Raw genomic sequence first — 21,308 nt, 5'->3', positions numbered from 1 at the left:
CCGACCATCAATCCACCCAACAGTAAGCCTGTGCACTTAGCCAACACTCTCACGTGTATTTCCCGCTCGCCTTGCCTTCCTCTCTCCACCAGGATCCAAACGAATCCACCCCTCACCTAAGTAGCTTGATATCCCCTGGATTTGCCTAAGGCATTTTCCAACCTCTCCACACACAACACACAAGCAGGACACAACCCAAGGAGGAGCCAACGGCATCGCCCAAATCCGTGGGACGGTGGCCCATTTGATTTCCCCTGACCATCAGGGCAAACGTAAACTACATCCCACCTCCCAAGCTGAACATGACCTAGAAGCCTGGCCTGGCCAGGACTCCTTCTCTGACCCTGAGTGCAGAGACTTCTGTTTCCTTGCGGGAACAAGGCAACGACCTGAGCTCGAGGGTGGCCTGTAGATCTCGAGGGCAAGCCAGAGGAGTACCAGTGGCTCACGCTTCCTTTCATACCCGCATGCTGACCGCTGCAGGGGATAGCAGTTTTGGCTAGACTCAGGTGCCCAGAGACGTCAAGTTGTCCTTAGCCCCCCCACGTAGAGGGACATCCCAGGCTCCTCTCCACATGGCTCTTTCTGCACGAGAAGCCCGCCACCCTCAACTTGAACAATGTTCCTGTGCGAGCCCACAGTAGCAAAAGCGACATGGACTTCTCCCTAATTTTACTTTGGGAGCCACGTGCTGGACCTCAGTTAGGATGAGAAGATGGTAGGTATTGCTCATTCATTTTGTTTAGATTTCGAAGGAATGCATTTATGGGAGTCATTACCGATTCACGCAGCTGCTCAAAGGCTGGACGTGGAAGTCACGGACTGTCAGCAAGCTCAATCCTCTCAGCAGTAGGGAGCGGCCAGACTCGAGCCACGGGGCAGACAGTGCACCCAAGTCTCAGGGCATCGGAGCTCGGGTGCCCCAGGAAGCGCCCGGAATGTGACTGTGTAGTCTCGCCGCACAAGTCCCCGTGGCCAAACATCTAGGTTTCTTCAAAGAAGTTCCGTTTACCCCCACAAGGTTTCTACCAGGAACCTTGTCAAGCCAGAGACTTTGCCCTTGGGTCGTACAGAAAGCTATTGGCATTGGAGATATTCCAATGCCCAAACTGGCAGGGCAAACCCTTGCAGCAACTGGGTAACTTGCCCTGCCACCTTGTATTTTCACCCCCGGGCCCGTCAGTGACATGACCGCGGAGAAACCTGAGACCCATTCATTGGTTCAGAGTTCCAAGCAGTGCATTTATGGGAGACATCAGCAATCCACCTGCTCAAAGGCTGCACGTTCAAAGTTGCAGGCTCCACCGCAGGGCAGCCAACGATCTCAATCATGTCAGCAGTCAGGAGCGGCCAGAGCCGACCCACGGGGCTGCCAATGGAGCTAAGGATCATGGCATCGGATATGGGGTGCCACTGGAAGAGCCAAGAAGGTGAGGGTGTAGTCTCCGGGCACAAGTCGCCGTGGCCAAACATCTAGGTTTCTGCAAAGAATTTCCACTCACCACCACAAGGTTCCTACGAGGATCCTCAAGTACTTCCCGCCAAAATCACTCTGAGACTCTTTTGCCTCGACTTGCCTCAACTTGCCGCACTGTCCTCACTTCTCCAGGTACCATGGACTATACAGAGGGCCCCATGCTGCTGCAGGTGTTTGTTCCCGGGCACTCCACCACCTGCCTCAGTGTGACAGAACACAGGGATGTTTGAGAAAAGTGAACGGGGGCACAGAGGCAAAGGGTGATACCGCCCAGCGATGTGCGCTCTATCTCCCCTCAACATTTCATTTGCAGCCCATCATGTCTGTGTGTCCACAGCCAAACGTGAATGCTTCGTGGCACGGATGACTTCAGAGTGCACGGGCATCAACACAAAGAGCACGGCCGTCCATCAAACCCCTGGTATGGGCCTTGAACTTCCCCGCCTGAGCCGCCTCCCAACCGACACAGCATAGGGATGTCACCCTGAACCGCTGAGACACCCTCAGGGGAAATGCGATTCCTCAGCGTAAGAGCCACTGCCCTCTGGGGAACCAAACCACTCCTGGCGCATACGCTTCCACACAGTGGACTCAACCTCAAGGGGAAATGTGGTCCCTGAGATCTTCCACAAGGGAACGGCCCTTGGCCAAATGGGACGACCTCCAACAAAACAGGTTGTAGGGACCGGTGACAAAACGCACCAGAGGAACTCCTGGACTGAACAATGGAGATTCACCTGTAGCCATAATTCCTGGCCTGCTGCCAAGAGTGGCAACTTACCCTTGGCCCACACACAAAGCTAATGGCATGGGAACCATTCCGATGCTCAACGCGGCGGGGAAACCCTTGCAGCAATGGTGTAACTTGCAGTGGTGTCTGGTACTTTCACACTCTGGGCCCATCAGTGACGTGACATTGGGGAAACCGTGACGCCCAGGTACTCTGCAAGCAACTTGTTACCCACAGCCATGCAACAAGAGAACCCAGACAACAGCCTAGACACTTGAACCGGTATGACTTGTCTGGCCTGTGGCCAGGCTCGCCGGATACCACAGTTTCGACGCACCAGCGGGTGGCAGGAAAAATGACACCCAGGCCACACATCCTCTCTTGCCCTTAAAACTGTAGCCTTTACTTGGCCGCCGACTCCCTTGTTTCTGCATGGTTGCGCCCAATGTCCTCCTGGTAGAGCTCCAATCCTCAGGGAACGCTATGTGGGCCGGGTATAGAAATGATGCTTCGCTGTCCTCAGGAACACCTTCACGTCTTCAACACAGGGGGAACGTGGCCAGACAGGGACAAAACACCCCAAGGCCTCCAAATCGGCCCCCATGAGAAGACAGCATACTGTGCCATGAAGGCAACCTTTCGCTGGACAAGGACCCGCCATGAAGCAAATCGACCAAGGAGAGGAAAGAGGCGGGACAGTCCACAAATGTGCTCCCGTATTCTCTCCCTACACGTGCCTCCAGATGCTCCTGAGGGAATCCCAAATGTGTTCCGGGAACCCCATGGCCACCGTCGATCTATCCACCCACCAGTAAACCTGTGGGCTTAGCCAGCCATCTCACGTCTCTCTTTCACTCGCCTTGCCTTACTCTCTCTCCACCGGGATCCCAACGTGTCACGGCAAGATGCCAGAGCCACCCCTCACCAAGGAAGCTTGCCGTGACCAAGCTTGACTAAGGCATTTTCCAGCCCCTTCACACAGCACACACAAGCAGGACACAACCCGAGGAGGAGCCATCAGATTGCCTAAACTCCCAGGAACAGTGGCCCATTTGATTTCTCCCCTCATCAGGAGAAACCTAAATTGAATATGGTCTCCCAAGCAGAACATGACAAAGAAGCCTGCCCTAGGCCTGGAATCCTGTTCTGACCCTGAGCCTACAGACTTCTGTTTCTTTGAGGCCACAAGGCAATGACCAGCAGGTGGGGGCAGCCTGTAGAACTCAAGCGCAGGTGGCAGAACCAGCAATGGCGCACGCTTCCTCTCCTACCTGCATGCTGAACCGTGGCAGGGGACAGCAGTCCTGGCTAGACCAAGGAACCCAGAGACGGCACGCTGTCCCACGCCTTCCCGCCTGGATTGGCATCCCAGGCTCCTTTCCCAATGGCTCTTCTCCCCATGAGATGACCACAACCCTCAACTTGAACAACGTGGCTGTGGACACCCACGGCCTCAAATGCAATGTGAACCTCTCCCTACTTTCCTTTTGGGAGCCACGTGCTGGACCTCAGTTCCAACGAGGACACGGTAGGGATTACTCACTCATTTTGTTCAGATTTCCAAGGAATGCATTTGTGGGAGTCATCATCGATCCAAGCACATGCTCAAACGTTGGACAGGCAAAGTTGCAGATTCCACCATGGGACGGCCAGCAAGCTGAATCATATCAGCGTACAGAAGTGGCCAGAGCCGAGCCATGGGTCAGGAAATGCAGCCAGTTCTCAGGGCATCAAAGCTCGTGTTCCGCGAGAAAAGACCAGAAGGTGAGGGTGTAGCCCCGGTGTACACGTTCCCGTCGCCAAACCTTTAGGTTTGCAAAGAAGTGTCACTTACCGCAACAAAGGTTAAAGCAGGATCCTCTTGGAATGCACACCAGGAACCCTCCGAGACTCCTCCGCCTGGCCTCGCCTTGCCACACCGTCCTCCTTTCAACGGGTATCAGGGATTATACGGATGGCCCCAGGCTGCTGCTGGCATTCTTTCCCTGGCATTCCACCTGTCTCGGGTGAGAGAACACACGCAGGCTTGAGGAGGGTGCACGGGCGCAGCGAGGGAAAGGTCGATACCACCCAGTGATGTGTGTTCTATCTCTCCTCAACATTTCATTTGCTGTCCATCTTGCCTGTGTGTACGCACCCAAACGTGAAAGCATAGTGGCACAGGCGCCTTCAGAGCGTGCGGCCATCAGAACAAAGAGCGTCACCGACCAACAACACCCTGGTCTCGGGCCCTGAAATTCCTCTCCTGAGCAATCTGCCCTGCATCACAGCAAAACGATGTCTTCCTGATCCCCTTTGACGCCCTCAGGACAACTGGGCCCCCTCAGCCTAAGAGCAAGTGCCCTCTTTGGCAACAAACACGCCCTTGGCACTTATGATTCCACACAGTCGACACACCCTCAAGGGGAGAGATCTTCCACAAGGCAAGTGCCCTTGGCCGAATATGACGCCCTCCATCAAAAGCAGCTCGTAGGGACCCGTGACAAAGGGCACCTGAGGAACCCCTGGACTGATCAAGGGAGACTCACCAGCAGGCATACTTCCTGGTCTCCTGCCAAGCCAGAGGAACTTCCTAGGACCGCAACCAAATCTAAGGGCAAGGGAGCCATTCCAATGCCCAAAGTGGCGGGGCAAACCTTGCAGCAACTGGGTATCTTATCGTAGCACCTTGCACATTGTCTTTCCTCCCTTCAAGGACAAGACCTTGGAGAAACCATGAGACCCAGGTCCTCCAGAACCAACGTGTCACCCACAGCCGTGCAATGAGGGTACGCCTCCAACATCCTGGACTCTTGAATCGGCATGACTTCTGTGGCTTGAAGCCATGCATGCTGGAGATCACAGGCTCACAGCACCAGAAGGGGGCAGGACAAAATGACCCCTGCAGCACACTTTCACTCCAGCCCTTAAACCTGTAGCATTTCCTTGGCAGCCAACTCGCTTCTTTCTGCATGGTTGGGCCCAAAGACCTCCGGGGAGAGCTCCAAACCTCAGGGAATGCTATGCCAACTGGGTATAGCAATGACGCTGGGCTGTCCTATGGAACACCTTAACATCCTCAACATAGGGGCAAGAAGGCCACACAGGGACAAAACATCCCAACGGCTCCAAATCGGGCCCAGTGAGAAGACACCATACTGTGCCGTGAAGGCACCATTCACTGGAACAAGGACCCGCCGTGAAGCACATTGAGAAATAGAGGAAAAGGTTGGGATGGTCCATGAACGTGCATCTGTATTCCTTCCCTACATGGGACTCCAAATGCTCCTGCAGATATCCCAAAAGAGTTACGGGTACCCTATGTCCACCGACCATCTATCCACCCAACAGTAAGCCTGTGGGCTTAGCCAACACTCTCACGTGTATTTCCCGCTCGCCTTGCCTTCCTCTCTCCACCAGGACCCAAACGAATCCACCCCTCACCTAAGTAGCTTGATATCCCCTGGATTTGCCTAAGGCATTTTCCAACCTCTCCACACACAACACACAAGCAGGACACAACCCATGGAGGAGCCAACAGCGTCGCCCAAATCCGTGGGACGGTGGCCCATTTGATTTCCCCTGACCATCAGGGCAAACGTAAACTACATCCCACCTCCCAAGCTGAACATGACATAGAAGCCTGGCCTGGCCAGGACTCCTTCTCTGATCCTGAGTGCAGAGACTTCTGTTTCCTTGCGGGAACAAGGCAACGACCTGAGCTCGAGGGTGGCCTGTAGGTCTCGAGGGCAAGCCAGAGGAGTACCAGTGGCTCACGCTTCCTTTCATACCCGCATGCTGACCGCGGCAGGGGATAGCAGTTTTGGCTAGACTCAGGTGCCCAGAGACGTCAAGTTGTCCTTAGCCTTCCCACGTAGATGGACATCCCAGGCTCCTCTCCACATGGCTCTTTCTGCACGAGAAGCCCGCCACCCTCAACTTGAACAATGTTGCTGCAACAGCCCACGGTAGCAAATGCGACATGGACCTCTCCCTAATTTTCCTTTGGGAGCCACGTGCTGGACCTCAGTTAGGATGAGAAGATGGTAGGTATTGCTCATTCATTTTGTTTAGATTTCGAAAGAATGCATTTATGGGAGTCATCACCGATCCACGCAGCTGCTCAAAGGCTGGACGTGCAAAGTCGCGGACTGTCAGCAAGCTCAATCCTCTCAGCAGTAGGGAGTGGCCAGACTCAAGCCACGGGGCAGAAAGTGCACCCAAGTCTCAGGGCATCGGAGCTCGGGTGCCCCAGGAAGCGCCCGGAATGTGACGGTGTAGTTTCGCCGCACAAGTCCCTGTGGCCAAACATCTAGGTTTCTTCAAAGAAGTTCCGTTTACCCCCACAAGGTTTCTACCAGGAACCTTGTCAAGCCAGAGACTTTGCCCTTGGGTCGTACAGAAAGCTATTGGCATTGGAGATATTCCAATGCCCAAACTGGCAGGGCAAACCCTTGCAGCAACTGGGTAACTTGCCCTGCCACCTTGTATTTTCACCCCCGGGGCCCGTCAGTGACATGACCGCGGAGAAACCTGAGACGCATTCATTGGTTCAGAGTTCCAAGCAGTGCATTTATGGGAGACATCTTCAATCCACCTGCTCAAAGGCTGCACGTTCAAAGTTGCAGGCTCCACCGCAGGGCAGCCAACGATCTCAATCATGTCAGCAGTCAGGAGCGGCCAGAGCCGACCCACGGGGCTGCAAATGGAGCTAAGGATCATGGCATCGGATCTCGGGTGCCACTGGAAGAGCCAAGAAGGTGAGGGTGTAGTCTCCGGGCACAAGTTGCCGTGGCCAAACATCTAGGTTTCTGCAAAGAATTTCCACTCACCACCACAAGGTTCCTACGAGGATCCTCAAGTACTTCACGCCAAAATCACTCTGAGACCCTTTTGCCTCGACTTGCCTCAACTTGCCGCACTGTCCTCACTTCGCCAGGTATCATGGACTATACAGAGGGTCCCATGCTGCTGCAGGTGTTTGTTCCCGGGCACTCCACCACCTGCCTCAGTGTGACAGAACACCAGGATGTTTGAGAAAAGTGAACGGGGGCACAGAGGCAAAGGGTGATACCGCCCAGCGATGTGCACTCTATCACCCCTCAACATTTCATTTGCAGCCCATCATGTCTGTGTGTCCACAGCCAAACGTGAATTCATCGTGGCACAGATGCCTTCAGAGTGCACGGGCATCAACACAAGGAGCACGGCCGTCCATCAAACCCCTGGTATGGGCCTTGAACTTCCCCGCCTGAGCCGCCTCCCCACCGACACAGCATAGGGATGTCATCCTGAACCGCTGAGACAACCTCAGGGGAAATGGGATTGCTCAGCCTAAGAGCCACTGCCCTCTGGGGAACCAAACCACTCCTGGCGCATACGCTTCCACACAATGGACTCACCCTCAAGGGGAAATGTGGTCCCTGAGATCTTCCACAAGGGAACGGCCCTTGGCCAAATGGGACGACTTCCAACAAAAGCAGTTTGTAGGGACCGGTGACAAAATGCACCAGAGGAACTCCTGGACTGAACAATGGAGATTCACCTGTAGCCATACTTCCTGGCCTGCTGCCAAGACTGGCAACCTACCCTTGGCCCACACACAAAGCTAATGACATGGGAACCATTCCGATGCTCAATGCGGCGGGGAAACCCTTGCAGCAATGGTGTAACTTGCAGTGGTGTCTGTTACTTTCACACTCTGGGACCATCAGTGACGTGACATTGGGGAAACCGTGAGGCCCAGGTACTCTACAAGCAACTTGTTACCCACAGCCATGCAACGAGAGAACCCAGACAACAGCCTAGACACTTGAACCGGTATGACTTGTCTGGCCTGTGGCCAGGCTCGCCGGATACCACAGTCTCGACGCACCAGCGGGTGGCAGGAAAAATGACACCCACGCCACACATCCTCTCCTGCCCTTAAAACTGTAGCCTTTCCTTGGCAGCCGACTCCCTTGTTTCTGCATGGTTGCGCCCAATGACCTCCTGGTAGAGCTCCAATCCTCAGGGAACGCTATGTGGGCCGGGTAGAGAAATGATGCTTGGCTGTCCTCAGGAACACCTTCACGTCTTCAACACAGGGGGAACGTGGCCAGACAGGGACAAAACACCCCAAGGCCTCCAAATCGGCCCCCATGAGAAGACACCATACTGTGCCATGAAGGCAACCTTTCGCTGGACAAGGACCCGCCATGAAGCAAATCGACCAAGGAGAGGAAAGAGGCGGGACAGTCCACAAATGTGCTCCCGTATGCTCTCCCTACACGTGCCTCCAGATGCTCCTGAGGGAATCCCAAATGTGTTCCGGGAACCCCATGGCCACCGTCGATCTATCCACCCACCAGTAAACCTGTGGGCTTAGCCAGCCATCTCACGTCTCTCTTTCACTCGCCTTGCCTTACTCTCACTCCACCGGGATCCCAACGTGTCACGACAAGATGCCAGAGCCACCCCTCAACAAGGAAGTTTGCAGTGACCAAGCTTGACTAAGGCATTTTCCAGCCCCTTCACACAGCACACTCAAGCAGGACACAACCCGAGGAGGAGCCATCAGATTGCCTAAAGTCTCAGGAACAGTGGCCCATTTGATTTCTCCCCTCATCAGGAGAAACCTAAATTGCATATGGTCTCCCAAGCAGAACATGACAAAGAAGCCTGCCCTAGGCCTGGAATCCTGTTCTGACCCTGAGCCTACAGACTTCTGTTTCTTTGAGGCCACAAGGCAATGACCAGCAGGTGGGGGCAGCCTGTAGAACTCAAGCGCAGGTGGCAGAACCAGCAATGGCGCCCGCTTCCTCTCCTACCTGCATGCTGAACCGTGGCAGGGGACAGCAGTCCTGGCTAGACCAAGGAACCCAGAGACGGCACGCTGTCCCAAGCCTTCCCACCTGGATTGGCATCCCAGGCTCCTTTCCCAATGGCTCTTCTCCCCATGAGATGACCACAACCCTCAACTTGAACAACGTGGCTGTGGACACCCACGGCCGCAAATGCAATGTGAACCTCTCCCTACTTTCCTTTTGGGAGCCACGTGCTGGACCTCAGTTCCAACGAGGAGATGGTAGGGATTTCTCCCTCATTTTGTTCAGATATCCAAGGAATGCATTTGTGGGAGTCATCATCGATCCTAGCACATGCTTAAATGTTGGACATGCAAAGTTGCAGATTCCACCATGGCCTGCCAGCGAGCTGAATCATATCAGCGTACAGAAGTGGCCAGAGCCGAGCCATGGGTCAGGAAATGCAGCCAGTTCTCAGGGCATCAAAGCTCGTGTTTCCCGAGAAAAGACCAGAAGGTGAGGGTGTAGCCCCGGTGCACACGTTCCCGTCGCCAAACCTTTAGGTTTAGCAAAGAAGCGTCGCTTACCGCAACAAGGGTTAAAGCAGGATCCTCATGGAATGCACGCCAGGACCCCTCCGAGACTCCTTTGCCTGGCCGCGCCTTGCCACGCCATCCTCCTTTCAACGGGTATCAGGGATTATAAGGATGGCCCCAGGCTGCTGCTGGCATTCTTTCCCTGGCATTCCACCTGGCTCGGGGGAGAGAACACACGCAGGCTTGAGGAGGGTGCACGGGTACAGCGAGGGAAAGGTCGATACCACCCAGTGATGTGTGTTCTATCTCTCCTCAACATTTCATTTGCTGTCCATCTTGCCTGTGTGTACGCACCCAAACGTGATAGCATCGTGGCACAGGCGCCTTCAGAGCGTGCGGCCATCAGGACAAAGAGCGCCGCCGACCAACAACACCCTGGTCTCGGGCCCTGAAATTCCTCTCCTGAGCAATCTGCCCTGCATCACAGCAAAACGATGTCTTCCTGATCCCCTGAGACACCCTCAGGACAACTGGGCCCCCTCAGCCTAAGAGCAAGTGCCCTCTTTGGCAACAAACACGCCCTTGGCACTTATGATTCCACACAGTGGACACACCCTCAAGGGGAGAGATCTTCCACAAGGGAAGGGCCCTTGGCCGAATATGATGACCTCCATCAAAAGCAGCTCGTAGGGACCCGTGACAAAGGGCACCTGAGGAACCCCTGGACTGATCAAGGGAGACTCACCAGCAGGCACACTTCCTGGTCTCCTGCCAAGCCAGAGGAACTTCCTAGGACCGCAACCAAAGCTAATGGCAAGGGAGCCATTCCAATGCCCAAAGTGGCGGGGCAAACCCTTGCAGCAACTGGGTATCGTATCGTAGCACCTTGCACATTGTCTTTCTTCCCTTCAAGGACAAGACCTTGGAGAAACCATGAGACCCAGGTCCTCCAGAAACAACGTGTCACCCACAGACGTGCAATGAGGGGACGCCTCCAATATCCTGGACCCTTCAACCGGCATGACTCCTCTGGCTTGAAGCCATGCATGCTGGAGATCACAGGCTCGCAGCACCAGAAGGCGGCAGGACAAAATGACACCTGCAGCACACTTTCACTCCAGCCCTTAAACCTGTAGCATTTCCTTGGCAGCCAAGTCGCTTCTTTCTGCATGGTTGGGCCCAAAGACCTCCGGGAAGAGCTCCAAACCTCAGGGAATGCTATGACCACTGGGTAGAGCAATGACGCTGGGCTGTCCTAAGGAACACCATAACATCCTCAACATAGGGCAAGGAGGCCACACAGGGACAAAACATCCCAACGGCTCCAAATCGGGCCAAGTGAGAAGACACCATACTGTGCCGTGAAGGCACCATTCAACGGAACAAGGACCCGTCGTGAAGCACATTGAGAAAGGAGAGGAAAAAGTTGGGATGGTCCATGAATGTGCACCTGTATTCCTTCCCTACACGGGGCTCCAAATGCTCCTGAAGATATCCCAAAAGAGTTCCGGGAACCCTATGTCCACTGACCATCAATCCACGCAACAGTAAGCCTGTGGGCTTTGCCAACACTCTCACGTGTATTTCCCGCCCGCCTTGCCTTACTCTCTCCACCAGGATCCAAACGAATCCACCCCTCACCTAAGTAGCTTGATATCCCCTGGATTTGCCTAAGGCATTTTCCAACCTCTCCACACACAACACACAAGCAGGACACAACCCAAGGAGGAGCCAACGGCATCACCCAAATCCGTGGGACGGTGGCCCATTTGATTTCCCCTGACCATCAGGGCAAACGTAAACTACATCCCACCTCCCAAGCTGAACATGACATAGAAGCCTGGCCTTGCCAGGACTCCTTCTCTGATCCTGAGTGCAGAGACTTCTGTTTCCTTGCGGGAACAAGGCAACGACCTGAGCTCGAGGGTGGCCTGTAGATCTCGAGGGCAAGCCAGAGGAGTACCAGTGGCTCACGCTTCCTTTCATACCCGCATGCTGACCGCGGCAGGGGATAGCAGTTTTGGCTAGACTCAGGTGCCCAGAAACGTCAAGTTGTCGTTAGCCTTCCCACGTAGAGGGACATCCCAGGCTCCTCTCCAAATGGCTCTTTCTGCACGAGAAGCCCGCCACCCTCAATTTGAACAATGTTCCTGTGCGAGCCCACAGTAGCAAATGCGACATGGACCTCTCCCTAATTTTCCTTTGGGAGCCACGTGCTGGACCTCAGTTAGGATGAGAAGATGGTAGGTATTGCTCATTCATTTTGTTTAGATTTCGAAGGAATGCATTTATGGGAGTCATCACCGATCCACGCAGCTGCTCAAAGGCTGGACGTGGAACTCACGGACTGTCAGCAAGCTCAGTCCTCTCAGCAGTAGGGAGCGGCCAGACTGGAGCCACGGGGCAGACAGTGCACCCAAGTCTCAGGGCACTGGAGCTCGGGTGCCCCAGGAAGAGCCCGGAATGTGACGGTGTAGTCTCGCCGCACAAGTCCCCGTGGCCAAACATCGAGGTTTCTTCAAAGAAGCTCCGTTTACCCCCACAAGGTTTCTACCAGGAACCTTGTCAAGCCAGAGACTTTGCCCTTGGGTCGTACAGAAAGCTATTGGCATTGTAGATATTCCAATGCCCAAACTGGCAGGGCAAACCCTTGCAGCAATTGGGTAACTTGCCCTGGCGCCTTGTATTTTCGCCCCCGGGCCCGTCAGTGACATGACCGCGGAGAAACCTGAGACCCATTCATTGGTTCAGAGTGCCAAGCAGTGCATTTATGGGAGTCATCATCAATCCACCTGCTCAAAGGCTGCACGTTCAAAGTTGCAGGCTCCACCGCAGGGCAGCCAACGATCTCAATCATGTCAGCAGTCAGGAGGGGCCAGAGTCGACCCACGGGGCTGCAAATGGAGTTAAGGATCATGGCATCGGATCTGGGGTGCCACTGGAAGAGCCAAGAAGGTGAGGGTGTAGTCTCAGGGCACAAGTCCCCGTGGCCACAAATCTAGGTTTCTGCAAAGAATTTCCACTCACCACCACAAGGTTCCTACGAGGATCCTCAAGTACTTCACGCCAAAATCACTCTGAGACTCTTTTGCCTCGACTTGCCTCAACTTGCTGCACTGTCCTCACTTCTCCAGGTACCATGGACTATACAGAGGGCCCCATGCTGCTGCAGGTGTTTGTTCCCGGGCACTGCACCACCTGCCTCAGTGTGACAGAACACCGGGATGTTTGAGAAAAGTGAACGGGGGCACAGAGGCAAAGGGTGATAACGCCCAGCGATGTGCACTCTATCTCCCCTCAACATTTCATTTGCAGCCCATCATGTCTGTGTGTCCACAGCCAAACGTGAATGCATCGTGGCACAGATGCCTTCAGAGTGCACGGGCATCAACACAAAGAGCACGGCCGTCCATCAAACCCCTGGTATGGGCCTTGAACTTCCCCGCCTGAGCCGCCTCCCCACCGACACAGCATAGGGATGTCATCCTGAACCGCTGAGACAACCTCAGGGGAAATGGGATTGCTCAGCCTAAGAGCCACTGCCCTCTGGGGAACCAAACCACTCCTGGCGCATACGCTTCCACACAATGGATTGACCCTCAAGGGGAAATGTGGTCCCTGAGATCTTCCACAAGGGAACGGCCCTTGGCCAAATGGGACGACCTCCAACAAAAGCAGTTTGTAGGGACCGGTGACAAAATGCACCAGAGGAACTCCTGGACTGAACAATGGAGATTCACCTGTAGCCATACTTCCTGGCCTGTTGCCAAGACTGGCAACCTACCCTTGGCCCACACACAAAGCTAATGGCATGGGAACCATTCCGATGCTCAACGCGGCGGGGAAACCCTTGCAACAATGGTGTAACTTGCAGTGGTGTCTGGTACTTTCACACTCTGGGACCATCAGTGACGTGACATTGGGGAAACCGTGAGGCCCAGGTACTCTACAAGCAACTTGTTACCCACAGCCATGCAACGAGAGAACCCAGACAACAGCCTAGACACTTGAACCGGTATGACTTGTCTGGCCTGTGGCCAGGCTCACCGGATACCACAGTCTCGACGCACCAGCGGGTGGCAGGAAAAATGACACCCACACCACACATCCTCTCCTGCCCTTAAAACTGTAGCCTTTCCTTGGCAGCCGACTCCCTTGTTTCTGCATGGTTGCACCCAATGACCTCCTGGTAGAGCTCCAATCCTCAGGGAACGCTCTGTGGGCCGGGTATAGAAATGATGCTTGGCTCTCCTCAGGAACACCTTCACGTCTTCAACACAGGGGGAACGTGGCCAGACAGGGACAAAACAGCCCAAGGCCTCCAAATCGGCCCCCATGAGAAGACACCATACTGTGTCATGAAGGCAACCTTTCGCTGGACAAGGACCCGCCATGAAGCAAATCGACCAAGGAGAGGAAAGAGGCGGGACAGTACACAAATGTGCTCCCGTATGCTCTCCCTACACGTGCCTCCAGATGCTCCTGAGGGAATCCCAAATGTGTTCCGGGAACCCCATGGCCACCGTCGATCTATCCACCCACCAGTAAACCTGTGGGCTTAGCCAGCCATCTCACGTGTCTCTTTCACTCGCCTTGCCTTACTCTCTCTCCACCGGGATCCCAACGTGTCACGGCAAGTTGCCAGAGCCACCCCTCACCAAGGAAGTTTGCAGTGACCAAGCTTGACTAAGGCATTTTCCAGCCCCTTCACACAGCACACTCAAGCAGGACACAACCCGAGGAGGAGCCATCAGATTGCCTAAAGTCCCAGGAACAGTGGCCCATTTGATTTCTCCCCTCATCAGGAGAAACCTAAATTGCATATGGTCTCCCCAGCAGAACATGACAAAGAAGCCTGCCCTAGGCCTGGAATCCTGTTCTGACCCTGAGCCTACAGACTTCTGTTTCTTTGAGGCCACAAAGCAATGACCAGCAGGTGGGGGCAGCCTGTAGAACTCAAGCGCAGGTGGCAGAACCAGCAATGGCGCCCGCTTCCTCTCCTACCTGCGTGCTGAACCGTGGCAGGGGACAGCAGTCCTGGCTAGACCAAGGAACCCAGAGACGGCACGCTGTCACAAGCCTTCCCACCTGGATTGGCATCCCAGGCTCCTTTCCCAATGGCTCTTCTCCCCATGAGATGACCACAACCCTCAACTTCAACATCGTGGCTGTGGACACCCACGGCCGCAAATGCAATGTGAACCTCTCCCTACTTTCCTTTTGGGAGCCACGTGCTGGACCTCAGTTCCAACGAGGAGACGGTAGGGATTTGTCACTCATTTTGTTCAGATTTCCAAGGAATGCATTTGTGGGAGTCATCATCGATCCTAGCACATGCTCAAACGTTGGACATGCAAAGTTGCAGATTCCACCATGGGACGGCAGGCGAGCTGAATCATATCAGCGTACAGAAGTGGCCAGAGCCGAGCCATGGATCAGGAAATGCAGCCAGTTCTCAGGGCATAAAAGCTCGTGTTTCCCGAGAAAAGACCAGAAGGTGAGGGTGTAGCCCCGGTGCACACGTTCCCGTCGCCAAACCTTTAGGTTTAGCAAAGAAGCGTCACTTACCGCAACAAGGGTTAAAGCAGGATCCTCATGGAATGCACGAGAGGACCCTTCCGAGACTCCTTCGCCTGGCCTCGCCTTGCCACGCCGTCCTACTTTCAACGGGTATCAGGGATTATACGGATGGCCCCAGGCTGCTGCTGGCATTCTTTCCCTGGCATTCCACCTGGCTCGGGGGAGAGAACACACGCAGGCTTGAAGAGGGTGCACGGGTGCAGCGAGGGACAGGTCGATACCACCCAGTGATGTGTGTTCTATCTCTCCTCAACATTTCATTTGCTGTCCATCTTGCCTGTGTGTACGCACCCAAACGTGATAGCATCGTGGCACAGGCGCCTTCAGAGCGTGCGGCCATCAAGACAAAGAGCGCCGCCGACCAACAACACCCTGGTCTCGGGCCCTGAAATTCCTCTCCTGAGCAATCTGCCCTGCATCACAGCAAAACGATGTCTTCCTGATCCCCTGAGACACCCTCAGGACAACTGAGCCCCCTCAGCCTAAGAGCAAGTGCCCTCTTTGGCAACAAACACGCCCTTGGCACTTATGTTTCCACACAGTGGACACACCCTCAAGGGGAGAGATCTTCCACAAGGGAAGGGCCCTTGGCCGAATATGATGACCTCCATCAAAAGCGGCTCGTAGGGACCCGTGACAAAGGACACCTGAGGAACCCCTGGACTGATCAAGGGAGACTCACCAGCAGGCATACTTCCTGGTCTCCTGCCAAGCCAGAGGAACTTCCTAGGACTGCAACCAAATCTAATGGCAAGGGAGCCATTCCAATGTCCAAAGTGGCGGGGCAAACCCTTGCAGCAACTGGGCATCTTATCGTAGCACTTTGCACATTGTCTTTCTTCCCTTCAAGGACAAGACCTTGGAGAAACCATGAGACCCAGGTCCTCCAGAGACAACGTGTCACCCACAGCCGTGCAATGAGGGGACGCCTCCAACATCCTGAACCCTTGAACCGGCATGACTTCTCTGGCTTGAAGCCATGCATGCTGGAGATCACAGGCTCGCAGCACAAGAAGGCGGCAGGACAAAATGACACCTGCAGCACACTTTCACTCCAGCCCTTAAACCTGTAGCATTTCCTTGGCAGCCAACTCGCTTCTTTCTGCATGGTTGGGTGCAAAGACCTCCGGGAAGAGCTCCAAACCTCAGGGAATGCTATGACCACTGGGTATAGCAATGATGCTGGGCTGTCCTAAGGAACACCTTAACATCCTCCACATAGGGGCAAGGAGGCCACACAGGGACAAAACATCCCAACGGCTCCAAATCGGGCCAAGTGAGAAGACACCATACTGTGCCGTGAAGGCACCATTCACTGGAACAAGGACCCGCCATGAAGCACATTGAGAAAGGAGAGGAAAAGGTTGGGATGGTCCATGAATGTGCACCTGTATTCCTTCCCTACACGGGACACCAAATGCTCCTGAAGATATCCCAAAAGAGTTCCGGGAACCCTATGTCCACCGAACATCAATCCACGCAACAGTAAGCCTGTGGGCTTAGCCAACACTCTCACGTGTATTTCCCGCTCGCCTTGCCTTCCTCTCTCCACCAGGATCCAAACGAATCCACCCCTCACCTAAGTAGCTTGATATCCCCTGGATTTGCCTAAGGCATTTTCCAACTTCTCCACACACAACACACAAGCATGACACAACCCAAGGAGGAGCCAACAGCGTCGCCCAAATCCATGGGACGGTGGCCCATTTGATTTCCCCTGACCATCAGGGCAAACGTAAACTACATCCCAACTCCCAAGCTGAACATGACCTAGAAGCCTGGCCTGGCCAGGACTCCTTCTCTGACCCTGAGTGCAGAGACTTCTGTTTCCTTGCGGGAACAAGGCAACGACCTGAGCTCGAGGGTGGCCTGTAGATCTCGAGGGCAAGCCAGAGGAGTACCAGTGGCTCACGCTTCCTTTCATACCCGCATGCTGACCGCTGCAGGGGATAGCAGTTTTGGCCAGACTCAGGTGCCCAGAAACGTCAAGTTGTCGTTAGCCTTCCCACGTAGAGGGACATCCCAGGCTCCTCTCCACATGGCTCTTTCTGCACGAGAACCCGCCACCCTCAACTTGAACAATGTTGCTGCGCGAGCCCACAGTAGCAAATGCGACATGGACCTCTCCCTAATTTTCCTTTGGGAGCCACGTGCTGGACCTCAGTTAGGATGAGAAGATGGTAGGTATTGCTCATTCATTTTGTTTAGATTTCGAAGGAATGCATTTATGGGAGTCATCACCGATCCACGCAGCTGCTCAAAGGCTGGACGTGCAAAGTCGCGGACTGTCAGCAAGCTCAATCCTCTCAGGAGTAGGGAGCGGCCAGACTCGAGCCACGGGGCAGAAAGTGCACCGAAGTCTCAGGGCATCGGAGCTTGGGAGCCCCAGGAAGCGCCCGGAATGTGACGGTGTAGTCTCGCCGCACAAGTCCCCGTGGCCAAACATCGAGGTTTCTTCAAAGAAGTTCTGTTTACCCCCATAAGGTTTCTACCAGGAACCTTGTCAAGCCAGAGGCGATGCCCTTGGGTCGTACAGAAAGCTATTGGCATTGGAGATATTCCAATGCCCAAACTGGCAGGGAAATCCCTTGCAGCAACTGGGTAACTTGCCCTGGCGCCTTGTATTTTTGCCCCCAAGCCCGTCAGTGACATGACCGCGGAGAAACCTGAGACCCATTCATTGGTTCAGAGTTCCAAGCAGTGCATTTATGGGAGTCATCATCAATCCACCTGCTCAAAGGCTGCACGTTCAAAGTTTGAGGCTCCACCGCAGGGCAGCCAGCGATCTCAATCATGTCAGCAGTCAGGAGGGGCCAGAGTCGACCCACGGGGCTGCAAATGGAGCTAAGGATCATGGCATCGGATCTGGGGTGCCACTGGAAGAGCCAAGAAGGTGAGGGTGTAGTCTCAGGGCACAAGTCCCCGTGGCCACAAATCTAGGTTTCTGCAAAGAATTTCCACTCACCACCACAAGGTTCCTACGAGGATCCTCAAGTACTTCACGCCAAAATCACTCTGAGACTCTTTTGCCTCGACTTGCCTCAACTTGCCGCACTGTCCTCACTTCTCCAGGTACCATGGACTATACAGAGGGCCCCATGCTGCTGCAGGTGTTTGTTCCCGGGCACTCCACCACCTGCCTCAGTGTGACAGAACACCGGGATGTTTGAGACAAGTGAACGGGGGCACAGAGGCAAAGGGTGATACCGCCCAGCGATGTGCACTCTATCTCCCCTCAACATTTCATTTGCAGCCCATCATGTCTGTGTGTCCACAGCCAAACGTGAATTCATCGTGGCACAGATGCCTTCAGAGTGCACGGGCATCAAAACAAAGAGCACGGCCGTCCATCAAACCCCTGGTATGGGCCTTGAACTTCCCCACCTGAGCCGCCTCCCCACCGACACAGCATAGGGATGTCATCCTGAACCGCTGAGACACCCTCAGGGGAAATGGGATTACTCAGCCTAAGAGCCACTGCCCTCTGGGGAACCAAACCACTCCTGGCGCACACGCTTCCACACAATGGACTCACCCTCAATGGGAAATGTGGTCCCTGAATTCTTCCACAAGGGAACGGCCCTTGGCCAAATGGGACGACCCCCAACAAAAGCAGCTTGTAGGGACCGGTGACAAAACGTACCAGAGGAACTCCTGGACTGAACAATGGAGATTCACCTGAAGCCATACTTCCTGACCTGCTGCCAAGACTGGCAACCTACCCTTGGCCCACACACAAAGCTAATGGCATGGCAACCATTCCGATGCTCAGCGCGGCGGGGAAACCCTTGCAGCAATGGTGTAACTTGCAGTGGTGTCTGGTACTTTCACACGCTGGGCCCATCAGTGACGTGACATTGGGGAAACAGTGAGGCCCAGGTACTCTGCAAGCAACTTGTTACCCACAGCCAAGAAACGAGAGAACCCAGAAAACAGCCTAGACACTTGAACCGGTATGACTTGTCTGGCCTGTGGCCAGGCTCGCCAGATACCACAGTCTCGACGCACCAGGGGGTGGCAGGAAAAATGACACCCATGCCACACATCCTCTCTTGCCCTTAAAACTGTAGCCTTTCCTTGGCAGCCGACTCCCTTGTTCCTGCATGGTTGTGCCCAATGACATCCTGGTAGAGCTCCAATCCTCAGGAAAACCTATGTGGGCCGGGTATAGAAATGATGCTTCGCTGTCCTCAGGAACACCTTCACGTCATCAACACAGGGGGGAACGTGGCCAGACAGGGACAAAACACCCCAAGGCCTCCAAATCGGCCCCCATGAGAAGACACCATACTGTGCCATGAAGGCAACCTTTCGCTGGACAAGGACCCGCCATTAAGCAAATCGACCAAGGAGAAGAAAGAGGCGGGACAGTCCACAAAAGTGCTCCCGTATTCTCTCTCTACACGTGCCTCCAGATGCTCCTGAGGGAATCCCAAATGTGTTCCGGGAACCCCATGGCCACCGTCGATCTATCCACCCACCAGTAAACCTGTGGGCTTAGCCAGCCATCTCACGTCTCTCTTTCACTCGCCTTGCCTTACTCTCTCTCCACCGGGATCCCAACGTGTCACGGCAAGATGCCAGAGCCACCCCTCACCAAGGAAGCTTGCCGTGACCAAGCTTGACTAAGGCATTTTCCAGCCCCTTCACACAGCACACACAAGCAGGACACAACCCAAGGAGGAGCCATCAGATTGCCTAAACTCCCAGGAACAGTGGCCCATTTGATTTCTCCCCTCATCAGGAGAAACCTAAATTGCATATGGTCTCCCCAGCAGAACATGACAAAGAAGCCTGCCCTAGGCCTGGAATCCTGTTCTGAACCTGAGCCTACAGACTTCTGTTTCTTTGAGGCCACAAGGCAATGACCAGCAGGTGGGGGCAGCCTGTAGAACTCAAGCGCAAGTGGCAGAAAGAGCAATGGCACACGCTTCCTCTCCTACCTGCATGGTGAACCGTGGCAGGGGACAGCAATCCTGGCTAGACCAAGGAACCCTGAGACGGCACGCTGTCCCAAGCCTTCCCACCTGGATTGGCATCCCAGGCTCCTTTCCCTATGGCTCTTCTCCCCATGAGATGACCACAACCCTCAACTTCAACAACGTGGCTGTGGACACCCACGGCCGCAAATGCAATGTGAACCTCTCCCTACTTTCCTTTTGGGAGCCACATGCTGGACCTCAGTTCCAACGAGGAGACGGTAGGGATTTCTCACTCATTTTGTTCAGATTTCCAAGGAATGCATTTGTGGGAGTCATCATCGATCCAAGCACATGCTCAAACGTTGGACATGCAAAGTTGCAGATTCCACCATGGGACGGCCAGCGAGCTGAATCATATCAGCGTACAGAAGTGGCCAGAGCCGAGCCATAGGTCAGGAAATGCAGGCAGTTCTCAGGGCCTCAAAGCTCGTGTTCCCCGAGAAAAGACCAGAAGGTGAGGGTGTAGCCCCGGTGCACACGTTCCCGTCGCCAAACCTTTGGGTTTAGCAGAGAAGTGTCGCTTACCGCAACAAGGGTTAAAGCAGGATCCTCATGGAATGCACGCCAGGACCCCTCCGAGACTCCTTCGCCTGGCCTGGCCTTGCCACGCCGTCCTCCTTTCAACGGGTATCAGGGATTATACGGATGGCCCCAGACTGCTGCTGGCATACTTTCCCTGGAATTCCACCTGGCTTGGGTGAGAGAACACACGCAGGCTTGAGGAGGGTGCACGGGCGCAGCGAGGGAAAGGTCGATACCACTCAGTGATGTGTGTTCAATCTCTCCTCAACATTTCATTTTCTGTCCATCTTGCCTGTGTGTACGCACCCAAACGTGAAAGCATCGTGGCACAGGCGCCTTCAGAGCGTGCGGCCATCAGGACAAAGAGCGCCGCCGACCAACAAAACCCTGGTCTCGGGCCCTGAAATTCCCCTCCTGAGCAATCTGCCCTGCATCACAGCAAAACGATGTCTTCCTGATCCCCTTAGACGCCCTCAGGACAACTGGGCCCCCTCAGCCTAAGAGCAAGTGCCCTCTTTGGCAACAAACACGCCCTTGGCACTTATGATTCCACACAGTGGACACACCCTCAAGGGGAGAGATCTTCCACAAGGGAAGGGCCCTTGGCCGAATATGACGACCTCCATCAAAAGCGGCTCGTAGGGACCCGTGACAAAAGGCACCTGAGGAACCCCTGAACTGATCAAGGGAGACTCACCAGCAGGCATACTTCCTGGT

At 54.6% G+C, this 21,308-nt stretch overlaps 8 non-coding genes across 8 annotated transcripts; all 8 read right to left on the bottom strand.

Moving 5' to 3' along the window:
- Positions 1-693: 693 nt before the first annotated feature.
- LOC137751303 (small nucleolar RNA SNORD116) lies at positions 694-785 on the bottom strand. The gene has a single exon (XR_011070757.1). It is a non-coding gene; the product is annotated as a small nucleolar RNA SNORD116 (small nucleolar RNA).
- Positions 786-3,710: 2,925 nt separating this feature from the next.
- LOC137753334 (small nucleolar RNA SNORD116) lies at positions 3,711-3,802 on the bottom strand. Its single transcript, XR_011071452.1, has one exon. It is a non-coding gene; the product is annotated as a small nucleolar RNA SNORD116 (small nucleolar RNA).
- Positions 3,803-6,207: 2,405 nt separating this feature from the next.
- LOC137749940 (small nucleolar RNA SNORD116) lies at positions 6,208-6,299 on the bottom strand. Its single transcript, XR_011070326.1, has one exon. It is a non-coding gene; the product is annotated as a small nucleolar RNA SNORD116 (small nucleolar RNA).
- Positions 6,300-9,227: 2,928 nt separating this feature from the next.
- LOC137754439 (small nucleolar RNA SNORD116) lies at positions 9,228-9,319 on the bottom strand. Its single transcript, XR_011071851.1, has one exon. It is a non-coding gene; the product is annotated as a small nucleolar RNA SNORD116 (small nucleolar RNA).
- Positions 9,320-11,725: 2,406 nt separating this feature from the next.
- On the bottom strand, positions 11,726-11,817 carry LOC137777687 (small nucleolar RNA SNORD116). Its single transcript, XR_011076591.1, has one exon. It is a non-coding gene; the product is annotated as a small nucleolar RNA SNORD116 (small nucleolar RNA).
- A 2,926-nt stretch (positions 11,818-14,743) lies between these two features.
- LOC137753220 (small nucleolar RNA SNORD116) lies at positions 14,744-14,835 on the bottom strand. The gene has a single exon (XR_011071416.1). It is a non-coding gene; the product is annotated as a small nucleolar RNA SNORD116 (small nucleolar RNA).
- Positions 14,836-17,242: 2,407 nt separating this feature from the next.
- Positions 17,243-17,334, bottom strand: LOC137777682 (small nucleolar RNA SNORD116). The gene has a single exon (XR_011076590.1). It is a non-coding gene; the product is annotated as a small nucleolar RNA SNORD116 (small nucleolar RNA).
- Positions 17,335-20,262: 2,928 nt separating this feature from the next.
- Positions 20,263-20,354, bottom strand: LOC137753000 (small nucleolar RNA SNORD116). The gene has a single exon (XR_011071343.1). It is a non-coding gene; the product is annotated as a small nucleolar RNA SNORD116 (small nucleolar RNA).
- Between the last annotated feature and the right edge of the window lie 954 nt (positions 20,355-21,308).

The sequence above is a fragment of the Eschrichtius robustus genome, chromosome 1, assembly GCF_028021215.1.
Source record: "Eschrichtius robustus isolate mEscRob2 chromosome 1, mEscRob2.pri, whole genome shotgun sequence".
NCBI lineage: Eukaryota > Metazoa > Chordata > Mammalia > Artiodactyla > Eschrichtiidae > Eschrichtius > Eschrichtius robustus.
Note: the sequence above shows the minus strand (reverse complement) of the source record. Positions and strands in the feature narration are given on the sequence as shown.